The 19,792-nt window shown below is 47.9% G+C and overlaps 1 pseudogene; it reads left to right on the forward strand.

Moving 5' to 3' along the window:
- Positions 1–17,405: 17,405 nt before the first annotated feature.
- Positions 17,406–18,986, forward strand: LOC123038961 (UDP-glycosyltransferase 92A1-like; annotated as a pseudogene).
- The last annotated feature ends 806 nt before the right edge of the window (positions 18,987–19,792 follow it).

Consider the following 19,792-nt stretch of genomic DNA (forward strand, 5'->3'; position numbering starts at 1 on the left):
TCTCTCCATCCAACGAAACCCCCACTGTCTTGGTTGATGTGTTAAGGAAGCTTTCTGCGCTGCCCCAGCGGTTTAGTGAAATGAAGCGATCATCTGCGAGAGCCGGAGCCGTGACTGCCTTAAGCCGGGCCAAAGCATGGTTACCGGAGTTAGACTCGGCCGATATCTCTATCGGGTATCCAAGCTTCAAGGAAGACGACACTCCGTTTGAACAGAAGGACTTTGCTGCTTGTGTGAAGGAGATACGTCCTCTGGCCAGTCTGATTGCCAATGAGATAGACCTCACCAAGTATCACCCGGCTTATGACGTGGGAAATCAGAAGATGCCAACACCGTCTTATAAAGTGACAGGCCTGATCCCTCCAATCCGTAAGCACACTTTTGCCCCTGAAGTTGACCCGTCCAAGCTAATTGATGATGAAGCTGAGTTCCAAGCTCTGAGTGGCAATGACTGGTCGTCACTAACCTTCCAGGACGTAGAGTAGGACAAATAAGCGGAGAGGGATGAACCGGAAGCATCAAGCCAGCAAGAAGATTGATCCGCTGGGCGGTTCATATTTGTGGCCTTCTGAAAAAACAGTTAATCATTTGGACTCTGGGAGTCATGTAATAGGGTAGCAACAACTTTGCTCTGCCGTGCTATGCTTTAAGCCGCCACCTGAGACTTATGATTTTTGAATGGTGTAGAAAAATTTCAATTTTATCCTGCACACAAGTAAATCACAAAAGATCCCTTGGCGATTTACCGCAGGGCGGGTCATCATATCTTGTATGCACCCACTAATGCTTAAAGCAGTTATGAACAAAGCTGTTTGAACCTTAATTGAACATAATACTGATATCATACTTGTGACATGGAACTACACTGTCGGTTTATGATACCTATGCGGTAAGGGTGAGCAGCCAAAGCTTTTTAAAAGCCAATAAGTCCAAGTGCTGGATATCAGCATGTATGGGCGGCTTGTCGCCTCTGTATTAAACCGGGTAATAAAAACCACGGTTAAGCTTCAAATATGAGCTATGAAAGTAAAGGCTATATGGCCGGAATTACTTTAAATCAAAAGGCAAGAAGAACCGGAATTTTTTTCAAGAAATCAAGCCAAATGTCAAAAGCGAGGCTATGGTTCAAATACGACCAGGAAGCCGGACCAAAAGGGTTAATAGCTATGATTCGAATACGATCAGGAAGCCCCCTAACGGTTTTTGGCATTGCGCCGATCAAAGGGGTAGCGACAGCTATGATTCGAATATGATCAGGAAGCCCCCCTGTGACCAAAGTATTTAATGGCTATGATTCGTATATGATCATGAGCCGGACCAAGAGGGGTTAATATCTGTGATTCGAGTACGATCCAGCCCCCAAGTGATCTAAGTGTTTATAGCTATGGTTCGAATACGACCAGGAAGCCGGACCAAAGGGGTAAATCCGTGATTTGAATACGATCAAACCTCTAATGATCAAAGTGTTTAACGGCTATGATTCGAATACGATCATGAGCTGGACCAAGAGGGGTTAATAGCTGTGATTCGAATACGACCAAGCCCCCAAATAATCAAAATGTTTACGGCTATGGTTCGAATACGACCAGGAAGCCGGCCAAAAGAGGTTAATAGCCTGATTCGAATATGACCCGCCCCCAATTGGTCTTTGAAATTATGATGACAAAGACACATGATCGTTGAAGATGAAACAACAGAGACCCTGCTTTATTATAATCATCATAATATATACATTGTCAAAAATATGTACATCATAAGAGTCGGTGGCTCAAGTGTAGTAAGGCCAAAGATGAGCAATATTCCACGGCCAGCGGGTCTCCTCCTCTGACTTACGTGAGTCCTTGTGCTCTCGAATATCGATAAGGTAGTATGACCCGTTGTTCAAGCTCTTGCTGACCACAAAGGGCCCTTCCCAAGGTGGGGATAACTTGTGCATGTCAGTCTGATCCTGGATGAGCCGGAGCACCAAATCACCTTCCTGAAAGGTTTTGGACTTAACCCGGCGGCTATGATAACGGCGCAGGTCTTGTTGACAAATCGTCGAACAGGCTGCTGCAAGATCGCGCTTCTCATCCAACAGGTCAAGTGCATCCTGACATGCTTGTTCATTATCAGCTTCAACGTAAGCCGCTAGGCGAGGAGAGTCATGACGAATGTCACTAGGGAGAACCGCCTCTGCTCTGTAAACCATGAAGAAGGGCGTGTAACCCGTGGACCTGTTGGGGGTAGTATTGATACTCCATATCACAGAAGGTAACTCCTCCACCCAACAACCCGACGTACGTTGCAAAGGAACCATAAGCCGGGGCTTGATGCCTCTCAAAATTTCTTGATTGGCTCTTTCATCTTGACCATTGGATTGGGGGTGAGCTACTAACGACACATCAAGTCGAATATGCCCACATTGACAAAATTCTTTCCTAGCACCCTTGGACAAGTTAGTGCCATTATCAGTTATGATACTATGGGGAAAGCCAAAGCGGAAAATCACCTTTTTAATGAGTTGAATCGCTGTGGCCGCGTCACACTTACTAATTGGCTCTGCTTCAACCCAATTTGTAAATTTGTCAACCGCCACCAAGAGGTGGGTCTTTTTATCCTTAGACCTTTTAAAAGGCCCAACCATGTCAAGCCCCCAGATTGCAAACGTCCAAGTAATTGGAATCATCTTCAATTCTTGAGCCGGCACATGAGCTCGCCGTGAAAATTTCTGACAACCATCACATTTACTGACCAAATCCTCCGCATCAGCGTGAGCCGTCAGCCAATAAAATCCATGACGAAAAGCTTTGGCCACAAGACACTTGGAACCGGCATGATGACCACAATCTCCTTCATGAATCTCACGAAGAATCTCACAACCCTCCTCAGAAGAGAGCAGCGCTGAAACGCCCCAGTGACTCTGCGATGGTGTAACTCGCCATTGGCAATTGTCATTGACTTAGACCGCCGTGTTATCTTCCTGGCCAAAGTTTCATCCTTAGGTAACTCGCCCTGGGTCATGTAAGCCAAGTATGGTACTGTCCTATCTGGGATAGTATGAAGAGCCGCCACTAATTGTGCCTCCGGGTCAGGAACAGCCAGGTGTTCCTCTGTAGGCAACTTGACAGAAGGGTTATGCAAAATATCCAAGAAAGTGTTAGGTGGCACCGGCTTATGTTGAGACCCCAAACGTCTTAAGGCGCCAGCCGCCTCATTTTTCCTGCGATCAATGTGTTCCACCTGATAACCCTTGAAATACCCAGCAATAGCATCCACCTCACGGTGATAAGCCGCCATAAGTGGGTCTTTGGAATCCCATTTTCCTGAAACTTGCTGAGCTACCAAGTCTGAGTCGCCAAAACATCTCATCCCGCTTAAGTTCATCTCCTTAGCCATCCGAAGACCATGGAGCAAGGCTTCATACTCAACTGCATTGTTAGTACATGGAAACATCAACCTTAGAACATAACAAAAAATTTCACCTCGAGGGGAAGCTAAGACAACTCCAGCCCCCGAGCCTTCCAATTGCCTGGACCCATCAAAGTGAATAGTCCAATTCATTTTATCCGGCTTTTCTTCAGGCATCTGCAGCTCTGTCCAGTCGTTGATGAAATCCACCAGTGCTTGAGACTTGATAGCGGTGCGAGGCACATACTTTAAACCATGAGGCCCAAGTTCAATGGCCCACTTGGCGACTCGTCCTGTGGCTTCTTTGTTTTGAATAATATCCTCTAAAGGAGCAGAACTGACCACAATAATGGGATGACCCAAGAAATATTGCTTAAGCTTCCGGCTGGCCATGAACACCCCATAAACAAGTTTCTGCCAATGTGGATATCTCTGCTTGGACTCAATAAGCACCTCACTGATATAATAAACCAGCCGCTGAACCGGATACTCCTTGCCAGCCTTCTTCCATTCCACCACAATGGCTACACTGACCACACAGGTGTTAGCAGCCACATATAACAATAATGGCTCCTTATCAATGGGAGCAGCAAGGATGGCGGCTCAGCTAGCTGACTCTTCAAGTCTTCAAACGCGTCGTTAGCAGCATCACTCCAGACGAAGTTATCCGTTCTCTTCATCATCTAATACAGCGGTATGGCCTTCTCTCCCAACGAGCTTATGAACTGGCTTAAGGAAGCAATACGACCCGCCAGACGCTAAACATCATTGATACACGCCGGCTTAGCCAGAGAGGTGATGGCCTTGATCTTCTCCGGGTTAGCCTCAATGCCTCTGTTAGAAACCAGAAAACCCAAAAGCTTGCCTGCTGGCACACCAAAAACGCACTTGGTCGGGTTAAGCATCATCTTGTAGACCCGGAGATTATCGAAGGTTTCTTTCAAATCATCTATCAGGGTTTCCTTCTTTCTGTATTTTACCACAATGTCGTCCATATAAGCATGAACATTGCGCCCAATCTGACTATGAAGACAATTCTGCACACATCGCTGATAAGTCGCCTGGGCACTCTTGAGCCCAAAAGGCATAGACACATAGAAGAAGGCTCCAAAGGGAGTAATGAAAGACGTCTTCTCCTGGTCCTTAACTGCCATCTTGATCTGATGATAACCATAATAAGCATCGAAAAAACTCAAACGCTCATAACCCGCCGTAGCATCAATGACTTGATCAATATGAGGGAGAGCAAAAGGATCAGCCGGACAAGCGTTGTTTAAGTCTGTAGATAATCCACACACATGCACCAAGTGCCATTATTCTTAAGCACTAGCACCGGGTTAGCCAACCACTCTGGAAGAAAAACTTCAACAATAAACCCAGCCGCTAAGAGCCGGGCCATTTCTTCACCAATGGCCTTACGCCTCTCCTCATTGAAACAACGAAGGAATTGCTTGACCGGTTTAAATTCCGGATCAATATTGAGAGTGTGCTCAGCGAGTTTCCTTGGTACACCCGGCATGTCAGAGGGTTTCCATGCAAAGATGTCCCGGTTCTCACGGATGAACTCGATGAGCGTGCTTTCCTATTTCAGATCCAAGTTAGCACTGATACTGAACTTCTTGGATGAGTCGCCGGGAACAAAATCGACCAACTTGGTGTCATCGGCCGACTTAAACTTCAGCACCGGATCATGCTCTATAGTTGGCTTTTTCAAAGACGTCATATCCGCCGGGTCAACATTGTCCTTGTAAAACTTCAACTCCTCTGTTGCACAGACAGACTCAGCATAAGCAACATCACCTTCTTCACACTCCAGGGCTATCTTCCGACTCCCATGCACTGTGATGGTCCTCTTATAACCTGACATCTTGAGCTGCAGAAAAACATAACACGGACGTGCCATGAACTTGGCATAAGCCGGCCGTCCAAACAGAGCGTTGTACGGGCTTCTGATTTTGACCACTTCAAAGGTGAACTTCTCAGCCCTGGAATCGTGCTCATCCCCAAGGGCCACCTCCAGCTCAATCTTGCCCACCAGGTATGCCGACTTACCAGGCACCACTCCGAGGAAAACAGTGTTGGATGTCTTAAGATTTTTATAAGTTAACCCCATGCGACGGAATGTCTCATAATAGATGATGTCGATGCTACTGCCTCCATCCATGAGCACCTTAGTGAATTTGTATCCACCAACTTGAGGCGCCACCACCAAGGCCAAGTGACCCGGATTGTCAACCCGGGGAGGGTGATCCTCTCTACTCCACATAATGGGCTGCTCAGACCATCACATGTAATGAGGAACCGCTGGCTCAACAGCGTTCACGGATCACTTATGGAGCTTCTGGTCCCGCTTGCATAAACTTGTGGTGAAAACATGATACTGCCCACTATTCAGTTACTTCGGATTACTTTGAAATCCAGATTGCTGCTGCTGCTAACCCCCCTGGCCGTGTTGCTAATTATAACCACCCTGATTGCGTTGATTAAAACCACCCTGATTGCCCTGGTGGCCCTGGAAGACGGAATTAGAACCACCACCTCCATAACCCGGGCCATGAGAACCGCCACCGCCTGAGCCGCCGCCCAGCCCATGAGAGTCCAAATTTTTTAAAGCCCTCATAATGGAACAATCCTTCCAAAGGTGAGTAGCCGGTTTCTCCTGCGTGCCATGCTTTGGACAGGGCTCGTTAAGCAACTGCTCAAGAGTAGGACCCGGTCCACTATTCCAAGGAGGCGGCCTCCCTTTACGATGCTGATTGTTGCCCTGTGCATTGATGTTAGCCACAAACTCCGAGCTACCATCCGCCTTGCATTTACCGTTGCCTCCCTGATTCACCGAGTTATGCTGCTGACCCTTGGCGTTACCATTCTTCTTTGCCTTCCCCGTCTTCTCATTGTCAGATTCGGGATCCTTGGTACTATAAGATTCGGCATATTTGATTAGAGCCGCCATCAGCTGCCCCATATCATTACAATCGCGTTTGAGCCGCCCCAGCTTCTGTTTAAGAGGCAAAAAACAACAATTTTTCTCCAACATTAAGACTGCAGAGCCGACATTCATGTTATCAGATGAATGTATGATAGCTTTGACCCGGCGCACCCAATGGGTTGTTGATTCACCCTCCTCTTGGGCGCAAGTCGCCAAGTCCACGATCGACATGGGCTACTTGCATGTGTCCTTAAATTTTTGAATAAACCAGGCCTTTAACTCAGCTCATGACCCGATGGAATTAGCTGGCAGCCCCTTTAACCAAGTACGGGCCGTTCCATCCAGCATCATGGTGAAGTACTTGGCACACGCAATGTCACTGGCTTCCAATAATTCCATGGCCATCTCATAACTTTCAATCCACGCCTCAGGGGGTAAGTCGGCTGTGTAATTAGGCATCTTTCGAGGTCCTTTGAAATCCTTGGGAAAACGCTCATTACACAGAGCCGACACTAGACAGGGTACACCTATAGATCTAGAGGTCACGCCTGCTTCAACTGAAGTCGTTGGATAAACTGGAAGGGGTTGGTGAGCCGCCCGCTGAGCTGCCTTCTCGGCTTCTTGACGCAATCTGTCCTGATCAACCAAGTTAAGAGATCCAACACGCGCCGGGTCATGCCCACGCGGCTGGACACGACACTGGGCGTTGCTTGAAATGGCTGGTGAGTCCATGTGTCTGCTATAACTCCGGCTTGGGTGAGGGGTCGAATGAACCCTATCTCGAATGTAACAATATGCCTCCTACTGCGCTAAGGCTGTCTGAAGAAGTTCTACGACCCTTCGTGTTTCAACCGCCGTTGGAGAGTCGCTGTCCATCGAGAGAGCCGCCAATCGCGCTGCCACAACAATCATGTTCTCCAAAGGATTAGAATAATGACCCGGCGGTGATGGTACATGCTGAGGCGGAGCGGTACACGGACGAGGGGGTTCCGTCCCTTGTGGTTGAACCGGTGTCCCAACTCCGGGTGCCGCAGCCCGGTTTATCCTCGGCGGGTTACTGGTCCCCGCTCCGGGCGTGCAAAAGTGGTTTCTCGCCTCATAAACAGGGGGTAAACATGTCTGGTGCCTCCTCCTCATGACTTGATTTGATGTGTTTTGACCCATCGTAAGCCGGAAAGCTTCTGACCTAATTTGTTGAGTCTGAGCGTCTAAAGCAACCCATTTCGCGGCTATCCTGACATCCTCTGCTGCCAGGTCTTCCTTGGCCAGTGCTACATCGTCACACAACTTTGCGACCTCCGCATCATGCTGAGCTTGATTGTTCGGGTTGACCACGGCGGTTAACAGAGCCGTCAATTTATCCATTAAAGCCATCCAAACCCGAGCCGGGGGGCGTGCAGGGACTCTTGCCCTGGCTGCCGTCACCGTTGCTGACCTGGAAATCATCGCCATGGCGGTTGAAGAATTTTGCCCAGGCTGCGTCCCAGCCATGAAGATCCCAACTCTATTTGGCGGCTCAAAGGGTTCGGAATACTGTTGCCATCGGAATAGCCCCCAAGCTCGCCATCTTGCAGCTGATACAACGAAATAGTCTCGCCTATGGACGATTCACCATCAGAGTAGATGGTCGTCTCACCGCCAAACATAGATCCTTCATCAAATTCCGCTCCGTAGAGGCAACCCACGAAGGCACGCTTCATGGCGGGCTGAGCTCGGGCGGGTCTCGCACGCTGAGCCGTCTCGAGGATGTTGGTGCAGATGTCCGGATCAGAGCCCAGCTCGCCGATCTTGCCGATGAAGACGTGGATTCCACCGAAGGGGACCCGGTACCCGTACTCAATTGAGCCGGCCTCGGGGCCCCAGCCTGTGTCGTCGATGTAGAGCTTGCCGCGACGACTCTTGGTCATCCGGCCCACAACATATCCCTTGAGCCCTTCGAAGCTGCCCTTTAAGAACTCAAAACCACCATGCATTGGCCCCATGGTGGGCGCCAACCGTCATGGAAAGGTCACGGCAGATGTCCTAGCAAAAGGACTTAGTCATGGAGCCATCGCAACTAGGTAGTTTAAAGGGGTTAAACAGGACAAAGGACACAGAAGTTTATACTCATTCAGCCCCTTACGGTGAAGGTAAAGGCCTAATCCAGTTTGAGGTGGTATTGCTTATGTCTCGATTATCAGGGAGAGAATTTGCTTGCCCTAGCTTTCGATCGGTTGTTTCTTGTGCTGAACCGCCGTTGGGTCGTCCCTTTATATACAAAGGTCGACGCCCAGCGGTCCACAGAGTCCCGGCCGGCTCATAAACAGTGTCCGGCTCGGTGACTATCTATTCATGCCTTACAATACAAGTCATACGAATTTGGCGGTTCCTTACAGGCCTTAAGTCGCCTTTGGGCCTTGGGCCCTTAACTAAACTGCCATCTTCAAATATCCTCATGGGCTTCATATGATGAATGATGACCCACAAGTATAGGGATCTATCGTAGTCCTTTCAATAAGTAAGAGTGTCGAACCCAACGAGGAGCAGAAGGAAATGATAAGCGGTTTTCAGTAAGGTTTTCTCTGCAAGCACTGAAATAGTAGGTGATAGATAGTTTTGTGATAAGATAAATAGTAACGAGCAAAAGTAAATAAACTAAGTAAGGTGCAGCAAGGTGTCCCAATCCTTTATGTAGCAAAGGATAATCCTGGACAAATTCTAATAATAATGAAGGAGCTCCCGAGGACACATTCGGAATTATCGTCAAGCTAGTTTCATCACATTCATAAGATTCTCGTTCGGTACTTTGATAATTTGATATGTGGGTAGACCGACACTTGGGTACTTCCCTAACTTGGACAAGCATCCCACTTATGATTAACCCCTATTGCAAGCGTCCGCAACTACAAAAAGGAGTATTAAGATAAACCTAACCACGACATTAAACATATGGGTCCATATGAACCCCTAACAAAGCAACTCATAAACTAGGGTTTAAGCTTCTGTCACTCTAGCAACCCATCATCTACTTATTACTTCCCTATGCCTTCCTCTAGGCCCAAATAATGGTGAAGTGTCATTTAGTCGATGTTCACATAACACCACTAGAGGAGAGACAACATACATCTCGTCAGAATATCGAACGAATACCAAATTCACATGACTACTAATAGCAAGACTTCTCCCATGTCCTCAAGAACTAAAGTAACTACTCACGATGAGGAGATGGTGCTGGTGAAGATGTTGATGGAGATTGACCCCCTCCCGATGGGATGATCGTTGGTGATGACGTTGGTGATGATTTCCCCCTCCCGGAGGGAAGTGTCCCCGGCAGAACAGCTCCGCCAGAGCCCTAGATTGATTCCGCCAAGGTTCTGCCTCGTGGCGGCGGAGTTTCGTCCCGTAAGCTTGCCCACGAATTTTTCCATGACAAAAACCTTCATATAGCAGAAGATGGTCGCCGGAAGCCCACCAGGGGGCCCGGGAGATAGGGGGCGCGCCCTATAGGGGGGCGCGCCCCCCTGTCTCCTAGACAGGGTGTGGGCCCCCTGGCATATTTCTTTCGCTCATAAATTCTTAATAAATCCAAAAAGTGGTTTCGTGGAGTTTCAGGACTTTTGGAGTTGTGCAGAATAGGTTTCCAACATTTGCTCCTTTTTCAGCCAGAATTCCAGCTGGCGGCATTCCCCCTCTTCATGGTAAACCTTGTAAAATAAGAGAGAATAGCCATAAGTATTGAGATATAATGTGTAATAACAGCCCATAATGTAATAAATATTGATATAAAAGCATGATGCAAAATGGACGTATCAATGAATCACCGTAGGTATAACCCGGCCCCTCCTGGGCGGGTTATACTAATAGTTATATCCCCAAGAATTTGTGTAAATCCTTTTAGAGTCATACTTGGTTTTGTAGACCCATTTGCAGCCTACTGTTTTGGCTCCTTTAGGAATATTCTCTAAGTCCCAAACATCTTTGGAACTCATCGATTTCATCTCATTTTTAATTGCCTCCACGCACTTTGATGAGTGAGGGCTTCTCATGGCTTCATCATATGATGTGGGATCTTTTCCCGTATGAACTATTTCTGTATTATAAAATTTATAATCAGTAGAAATAGCTGACTTTTTTTGTCTTGTAGACATTCGAAGGGCCTCAACTTCCGGCACATATTCTAAAAGTGGCTACTTGCTACCTCTTGAGCACTGCGTTGGATTTCTCCGAAGAGGAGAGGATGATGTAGTAAAGTAGCATAAGTATTTCCCTCAGTTTTTGAGAACCAAGGTATCAATCCAGTAGGAGATCACGCATGAGTCCCTCGTACCTACACAAAATGATAGCTACTCGCAACCAACGCGATTAGGGGTTGTCAATCCCTTCACGGTTACTTACAAGGGTGAGATCTGATAGAGATGATAAATAATTTTTTTGGCATTTTTGATATAGAGATGCAAAGTGAAAAGTAAAAGGCAAAGTAAAAACAAAGCAAGTAAATAAAGTAATGGAGATTGATATGATGAGAATAGACCCGGGGGCCATAGGTTTCACTAGTGGCTTCTCCCAAGAGCATAAGTATTCTACGGTGGGTGAACAAATTACTGTTGAGCAACTGATAGAAAAGCGAATAATTATGAGATTATCTAGGTATGATCATGTATATAGGCATCACGTCCAAAACAAGTAGATCGAAACGATTCTGCATCTACTACTATTACTCCACTCATCGACCGCTATCCAGCATGCATCTAGAGTATTAAGTAAAACAGAGTAACGCCTTAAGCAAGATGAGATGATGTAGAGGGATAAATTCATGCAATATGATAAGAACCCCATCTTGTTATCCTCGATGGCAATAATACAATACGTGCCTTGCAACCCTTTCTGTCACTAGGTAAGGACACCGCAAGATTGAACCCAAAGCTAAACACTTCTCCCATTGTAAGAACTACCAATCTAGTTGACCAAACCAAACGGATAATTTGAAGAGACTTGCAAAGATAACTCAATCATACATAAAAGAATTCGGAGAAGAATCAAATATTGTTCATAGATAAGCTGGATCATAAACCCACAATTCATCGGTCTCAACAAACACACCGCAAAAAGAAGATTACATCGAATAGATCTCCACAAGAGAGGGGGAGAACATTGTATTGAGATCCAAAAAGAGAGAAGAAGCCATCTAGCTAATAACTATGGACCCGAAGGTCTGAAGTAAACTACTCACACTTCATCGGAGAGGCTATGGTATTGATGTAGAAGCCCTCCGTGGTAGATGCCCTCTTCGGCGGAGCTCCGGAACAGGCCCTAAGATGGGATCTCACGGATATAGAAGGTTGCGGCGGTGGAATTAGGTTTTTGGCTCCGTATCTGATCTGACGGGGGTACGTAGGTATATATAGGAGGAAGGAGTACGTCGGTGGAGCAACAGGGGGCCCACGAGGCAGGGGCGCGCCCAGGGGGGGCGCGCCCTCCACCCTCGTGACCGCCTCTGGCACTTCTTGGAGTAGGGTCCAAGTCTCCTGGATCACGTTCGGTGAGGAAATCACATTCCCGAAGGTTTTATTCCATTTGGAATCCGTTTGATATTCTATTTCTTCGAAATACTAAAATAGGCAAAAAAACAGGAATTCTGGGTTGGGCCTCCGGTTAATAGGTTAGTCCCAATAATAATATAAAAGTGGAAAATAAAGCCCAATATAGTCCAAAACAGTAGACAAAGTAGCATGGAGTAATCAAAAATTATAGATACGTTGGAGACGTATCACTATTGCACCGCCCCTTCATGCTCAACGAAGGGTTCAGTCGGCTCCTAACGGACAGGTTGCGGATCTTCTCCCATAGTTGGCATGGTTGGAGTTACAACAGGTGTTTGCACCGCAACCTCAGGGATTGTCGGTGCATGTACAACAGGTAGTGAGTAAAATGGCTCCTGAATCATCGGATTAGGTGCATGCACCCTCTTCTCCTCAAGATCAATTTTCTCCGAGCTACCATGCTCCCCCTCATCATTTTGTCCTCTAAGAAGACTGCATGTCTTGTTTCTACAAACTTTGTGTATCTGTCTGAATAGTGTCTGAATAGTAGAAATGAAAACCTTTTGATCTATCAGGATAGCCAGTGAAGTGACAACTGACTGTTTTGGGATCTAACTTTGCAACATTTGGATTAAACACTTTTGCCTCAGCTGGGCTCCCCCAGACTGTCAAGTGCTGTAGATAGGGTACTCTTCCTGTCCATAGCTCGTACGGTGTTTTGGGCACCGACTTGCTTGGGACTCTATTGAGAATGTGAATGGTGGTTTTAAGCGCATCCATCCATAAACCCAATGGCAAGGTGGAATAACTCATCATACTGCACACCACATCCATAAGTGTACGGTTACGCCTTTCAGCTGCTCCATTTTGCCAAGGCTCGCCCGACATTGAATATTGGGTTACTATGACAGTCTCCTGTAAGAACTTTGCAAAAAGTTGAGGGACTTGGTAATATTGAGTGTGCCGACTGTAGTACTCCCCTCCATGGTCAGACCTAACTATCTTTATTCTTTTATCATGTTGATTTTCAACTTCAGTTTTGAATATTTTAAATTTATCCAACGCTTCATATCTTTCTTTGATAGGATAAATATAACCATATCGGGAGTAATCATCTGTGAGTGTTATGAACGAGTTATAGCCATCCACACTTTTCACCGGAAATGGTCCACATATGTTAGTGTGAATGGTTTCTAGTGTTCATGTGCTACAGTTTGCACCCTTTTTGATTTATTTTACATACTTTACTTTAATGCAATCTATGCATTGCTCTATGTCTCAGAACTCTAATGGAGGAAGAATTTCATTTTTAACTAGTCTTTCTATTCTCCCCCTCGAAATATGGCCCAAGCGACAGTGCCATAATTTTGTTGAGTCATGAGTTCTCTTTCTTTTCTTTTGTTCTTTATTCAATGCCGAAACATGCTCATTCACATTACACACAGAATACTCTTTTTCCCTCAATGATAATAGATAAAGCTCATTGTGAAGTAAAGCACCACCCACATAAGCATTATTAAACCATATGGCACACTTGCCATGTCCAAAATAACATTCATAATTATCTTTATCCAAACAGGAAACACTAATCAAGTTTCTGTGACATGAAGGAACATGTAAAACATCTCTAAGCAGAAGCGTGAATCCATCAGCTAACTCCAGGGAGATGTCGCTGACAGCTTCAATTTTTGCTTGAACTCCATTTGCAACTTCAATGCATCTTTTGCTTCTTTGCGTACTCCGTGCTGAATGAAATCCTTGTAATAAATTTGCAACATGAATGGTTGCACCCGAGTCAATCCACCAAGTAGATTTTGAAAACTGTGTATACAAGGATTCATTTACAAGGAAACAATGTTGTTACCTCTCTGCCATTACTGACTTGTGCCAAACGGGGTAGTCTTTCTTGTAGTGCCCAGTCTGCTTACAATGGAGACATGTGTCCTTGTCCACTGGAAAAGACTTTTCCTGATGCTGATGGTGCGTGGAAGATTTTCCATGTGGCTTTGAAGGAGAACATTTGCCACTTCGATTGTAGTTCTTTTTCTTATTATCCCTCACATAGTTCAAAGAACCATACGAGGTTTTAAGTCTTTCTTCTTATTGCACACACATGGCTATGGTCTTTTCAATGTCCCATTTTGCAGGCGACATGTTGTAGTTCACAACAAAGGTGTCAAAATCTTTTGGCAGTGAAGCCATGACCAGGTGAATAAGGAGTGCAGGCTTGAGCTCCAAATCCTCATCCATGGGTTTAAGCTTAGCTGCCGTGTTGCTCATCCTGAGGATGTGCTCTCTTATGCCATGTCCACCGCATGTATACTATTCTGTCAGCAGTTGCTTTAGCAACTGGGTAGCATATATCTTTGAAGAACCAGTGAACTGGCTCTTTATCTTTTTAAGATACTTCCCAATGGAAGTACACTCTACAATTGAGTCCACGATAGAGTTCTCAATTGTGTTCTTTATGAAAGCCATGCACTTTTTATTGGCTATGAGGCACTTTTGGTTTTCGAGGGTATATGACATCTCTACTAGAGCATGATCCCTCTTCTTTTTGTTCCACGCATCATCATCATCTATTGCACCTCTAAATGGCTTTGTTGGTTTGACCGGCTGTGGAGTGTCCACAACCCAGTCCACCTCAGCGCAGATAAAGGCTAAGTCAACTTTCTTTCTCCACTCAGTGTAGTTATCACCTCTGAGGGTTGGAACATCCATGAGGCAACTCATCAAGTGGTACCCTACTGAAACAACAATCGAGTGAGATCATGACAACAATTGCATGCATTAATCCAACCTTGGTCAAAATTAAAACATACAACTGTTTATGCAATTAAAACTATATCACCATTGGGCAAAAACTAGAAATAAATGCACATTTTATAAGAATCAATAAATCATGATTATGTTATTAACAATGTTGGTCATAAATAGAAAATCATGATTATGTTATTAACAATTATTAACAGAATCATAATTATTTCAATAATCACTTTAACATGCTCTTTTAAAATTTAATTTTACTTTTGTTTTATTTACTTTTAAAAGAGCACTTTTATTTATTTGCAGTGGAAAACATGAATAGAAAATCCATGCACTTTTTACTTTTTTTATTTGCAGCGGAAAAACATGAATAATAAAAAATCATGAACTTTATTCTTTTCAGAAACTTTCTTTTACTTTTCTATTTTCTAAACAGAACTTCCATTCGATAATTCTGAATAGAGACAAAAGAAAACTGTATTAAAATTAAGGAAAAAACGGCCAGGGCTCTTTGGGTTTCGATCCGGGCCGTCGATCACGATCCGATGATCACTTGTGGTTTTCTCTCGAACAAAACTGGGCGAGATCCCCCGACCCCGATCCAGTTCCTCTCCTCGCCCCGTGTCTCCCCGTACTGCGCCGTGGCGTACCACGCCGGCCGTCGGCCACCCGCCGCCGGTGACGGGGCTGATCGCCACCACTCCCCGCAAGCTCTTCTCCCTCCCCCACCCTTTTCGTCCGTTCATGCTCCTGTGGCAGAGAGAGGGGGGGGGGGGGCACGCTTGCGCCCTCCCGTGCTCCCCTGAAGACGGCCACGTGGGTTTTTCTATGCGCCGGTTAGAGCCACGACGTCAAGCCACGCCGTGCGAGCCCCCTTCCCTTTCTTGATTTCACCCATCCACCCAGCTCCTGTACGCGCGCGCGCGAGAGAGAGAGAGCAGAGAAGTGTCGCTGCCTTCCGATGCGGCACGCCCACTGACCTCTTTGCTGGCGTGCGTGAGCACCTCGAGTGTGAATGCGCCACCGTCAAAGGGCTTGGTGGTGGTGCCCTTTGCCCCGTGTGGGGTTGGTTCTTCTTCCGTACGGCTCGGCATGCCGATCCTGTCCAGATCGAGAGGAACGGTGCGGCCGTGCGGTGGTGCTACTTTTTTCCGGTGGGATTTCTCTTCCCTCTTTTCTCTGTTAGGGTTAGGGTTCTTGGGGGGAATCTTTCTTTCTCTGTGTTTATTTTCTACTGAAGATCTTAGCCTAGCATGGCTCTAAAACCATTGATAGAGCTATGGATCGGAGTAGGCTAGAGACTTCCGGTAGTTCTACCTTCACTTTGAGTTGATGATCCCGCCGAGGTGGCCATGGAAGATGCTACAACGGTGATGGCAGAGAGTGGGCGAGGTGGTGGCGACGCTTCCCGTCAGCACGCGAAGCCTAGATCGGTAGGTGTGTTGGTGGGGCGTACGGTTGCGCGACGAACCTCGTGTTGTGTGCCACCGGCCCCAACCTCTTTATATTGCGCAGGTGACAGGGGCCCGCCAACCATTGTGGGTTGGGCGCGGATCTAAGGGCCCGGTGGGCCCACACGGGGGGAGATCAACCTAACAGCAATGTCTTGGCAACCTTGTCATATATTTGATTCTGACCAGATATCTTTGTAACGTACTCCCTTTGTAAACTAATATAAGAGCGTTTAGAGAGGGAGTACATACTTTCATGAACAACATTGAACCCATCATCTACATTTTTCAAACGGGTATGATTGCATGAAATTTACCCCCCCTCCCACCCGCCCCCAAAGCCCATGGTTGTTGACAATAAAGGTTTCAACTATCCGATGGCCGGTAGCTCCTCAATATCAGAAAACACCATCAAAAGGGCATAATAAGGTAGTAGATCCTATAGGAAGCATTCTGCTTTTTCAATCTCTTGATGGCGTCTTCTTTGATCTGGGTAGCCTCTCATACTTGTTTTGGGTTGAGGCCCGGGCCAGGGGGTTGCGGATAAGTTGTTCATGTCCATCTCTACAACCGGACACTTGGTGAGACTCCTCCGACCAACCGTGGACTCATTAATTGGTTGTTGCAAGAGTACCAATGGTGTCAAATTTCTTCCCCTTCCTCTGGACTGCGGAAATTCAGCAACGACTTGTGATGAAGGATGGAAGACTTCTTGTGATGCGAGTCGAGATTGTCATTAGGTTGTAAATGGATCTATTGCAATACTTGTGTGAATCCATGTTATAAAAGAAGATCGATTCTTCTGATAATAAGTCAACAAATTTATATGACTCATGCGCTTATGAGTTCCATCTGAAGATTCTCATCGACAAAGGATGTAACTCTTCACAAAATGATCCTCGTAACCAGTATACTCCTTCGGTTTCAAGGTACAATATGGATATAAGATTTTTCAAGTCCAAACTTCATAAATTTTGACCAAGTTTATAGAATTTTTTAAAACATCCTATGGTATCCTTTCTGCGTTGGGAAAAACTGCCCGTAAACTTCATTTAAGGCGAACCGGGAATCGATTTTACGGGATGGTAATCTAGCACGTCTGCTAGAGATGTTGTAAGCTAAGACTAGCTTGGCCATATATAATTCATTCACGTGAAAGGCAAGATGCTTAATTGCCTGACAACTGACAGCACAGTGAATTTGCAACTGCGTGTGCATAGGAAGACGTGACAGACATGCGGTAGTGAGCAGGCCACGGAGGCAGCCCAGGATGATAGATAAGAGAAACCGCACCAATAAAATACTTTGAGCGCTGAGCGCATCCCATTCCGAGAGAGCTTTTACAATTTTTAGAGATGTTAACCCTCTTCTGATCTTCTCTTCCAAACCAAACTAACCCACGAGGCGTTGCACTTGCGGACTTCCCCCCGTGATCAGATCAATCCGATCACCGGCACTGCCCACCGCTACCACCGATCGATTCATTCGCGCGCCATGGCAGCTGAAACAGATCACCACCGACGCGCTGATCACGTCGTGCTGTTCCCGTTCATGGCGCAGGGCCACCTCGCGCCGTTCCGCTGCCTCGCCGCCCTCGTGCGCCGCTGCCGGCCGGACGCCCGGGTCACCTTCGTCGCCACCTCCTGCACGGCCCAATCCCTCCGCGCCCACCTCGACGACGAAGGCATCGCCGTCCACGCCATCCCCTTCAGCCCCGCCAACGCCAGCGTACGCTCCTTCCAGCGGCTCATCGACCTCTTCCTCGCCTCCGAGTCCCTCCGTCCGGCGTTCCACCAGTTCATCGTGGAACTCAGACGCTCCGACCCCCTCGCCGATGTGCACGTCGTGGAGGACATGTTCCTGGCCTGGACGGTGGACGTCGCCCGCGGCGACCCCGACCTCACGCACTCCGTCCTGCTCACCAGCAGCGGCTACGGCTCGGCGCTCTACTTCTCGCTCTGGAACAGCGTCCCGCTTGTCCCCAACGACGACGATGACGACTGCTTTATCCTCCCGAGCTTCCCGGACATCAGCGTCCACCGTTCGCAGCTCACCAATCACCTCGCGGCGGCCGACGGCGGCGACGCGTGGTCCACCTTCATCCGCAGGCAGATCGCCGCCTTCTCCCGTGCCGACGCGCTGCTCGTCAACACCGCCAAGAAGCTGGAGCCAAAGGGATTAAGCATGCTTAGGCAATGGCTCCACAATGTCCCGATATTCCCGGTCGGGCCGCTGCTCCGGGCAGCAAGATCGGCATTGCCGGAGAAGGCGACAACGACTAGCCCCATCTTGGCTTGGCTCGGCAAGCAACCGCCAGGCTCGGTGCTGTACGTGTCATTCGGGTCGCTGTACACGATCTCCGCGTCGCAGCGACGGAGCTGGCAATGGGCTCGAGAAGAGCGGACACACATTCGTGTGGGTGGCCCAGCCCGCCGCCGACATGAACGGCAGCGAGTCGCCGTCGTCCGGTCTGCCGGGGGGGTTCGTGGAGAGAATGGAGGCGGCAGGGCGCGGGCTGGTGGTGCGGTGCTGGGCACCGCAGGTGGAGATCCTGGCGCACCCTGCCACAGGCGCCTTCCTGACGCACTGCGGGTGGAACTCGGCGCAGGAGAGCCTCGCCTGCGGCGTGCCGATGGTCGGCTGGCCGCTCTCGGCGGAGCAGTTCTACAACGCCAAGTTGCTAGCGGAGGAGATGGGGGTGTGCGTCGAGTTGGCGCGCGGCGCCACGGCGGCCTTGACGAGGGACGAGGTGGCGGAGGGCCGGAGGCGGTGGAGAGGGTGCTCGGCGAGACGTCTGAAGTGCGGGCCGCAAAGAGACGAAAGGCCGCGGAGATGTAGGAGGTGATCGACGCCGCGACGGACGGCGACGGCGATGAGTCATCGCTGGGAGTGACCCGGAGGTTTTTGGAGGCGATGGCACGTACGCGATGATGGGATAGACGTCACGGTTCGATTGGCTGCATAGTGCTATTCGATTAGGGGTGATACGGATTCGATAGTGCTCCTGCCACTTCTATTTCCATATTTTCAAAAGGAATATGAATATCAATACAGATGTTATGGGGATCGGATGTTAATAGCGACATATTGCTTAAGAAAAGGCTAATGTTTGGGGACGGCGCGCCGGCTGAACACTCGGCCGGTCGCTCGTGAGCCACACGTTGGCGTACAATCGTACGATACACAGCGCCGCTCTACTAAGAAAATATCTCTCCTCTCCTTATCCTTTCCTTCTGTATTTCTCCCCCACCACTTACTCTCAATCTCTCACGGGCATGGCTGCTCCAAGCTACTGCGTTGGTTCCGCCAAGGCCTCCTCCTCTCCCTTAGCTCCCCGCTGCTGACCTGCTTCATCAATTCGAGGGGCTGATCTGCTACGGTGGCGCTGCCAATCCACTCCTGCAAGCTTTTTTTTGTCTTCTGGATGCAACAGGGGGTGGCTGCGTGCGCTGCCGCTGGTTGTTGCCGGAGGTCAGGTGCCGCGCGGTAGGAGCAGGAGATGTGGTGTTGCGCGTGGCGGGGATGACGCCGCACGCATGCCGGCGGAATTTGCAAGCGGCGGGGAGCGCTGATATCCATTCTCCCTAGGGATGGATTCGGCTATCAAATTGCCCACACGGTTGTAGCTTTTTTAATCGCCGGTAGTAGCAATCTGCTAAACGGGTTGCATCCTTCTAAATCGCGTTCCAGCTTTTTTTTATTTAAATCGCTGGTGTTGCATCTTTTCTTGAAATCAT

The sequence above is a fragment of the Triticum aestivum genome, chromosome 2B, assembly GCF_018294505.1.
Source record: "Triticum aestivum cultivar Chinese Spring chromosome 2B, IWGSC CS RefSeq v2.1, whole genome shotgun sequence".
Classification (NCBI taxonomy): domain Eukaryota; kingdom Viridiplantae; phylum Streptophyta; class Magnoliopsida; order Poales; family Poaceae; genus Triticum; species Triticum aestivum.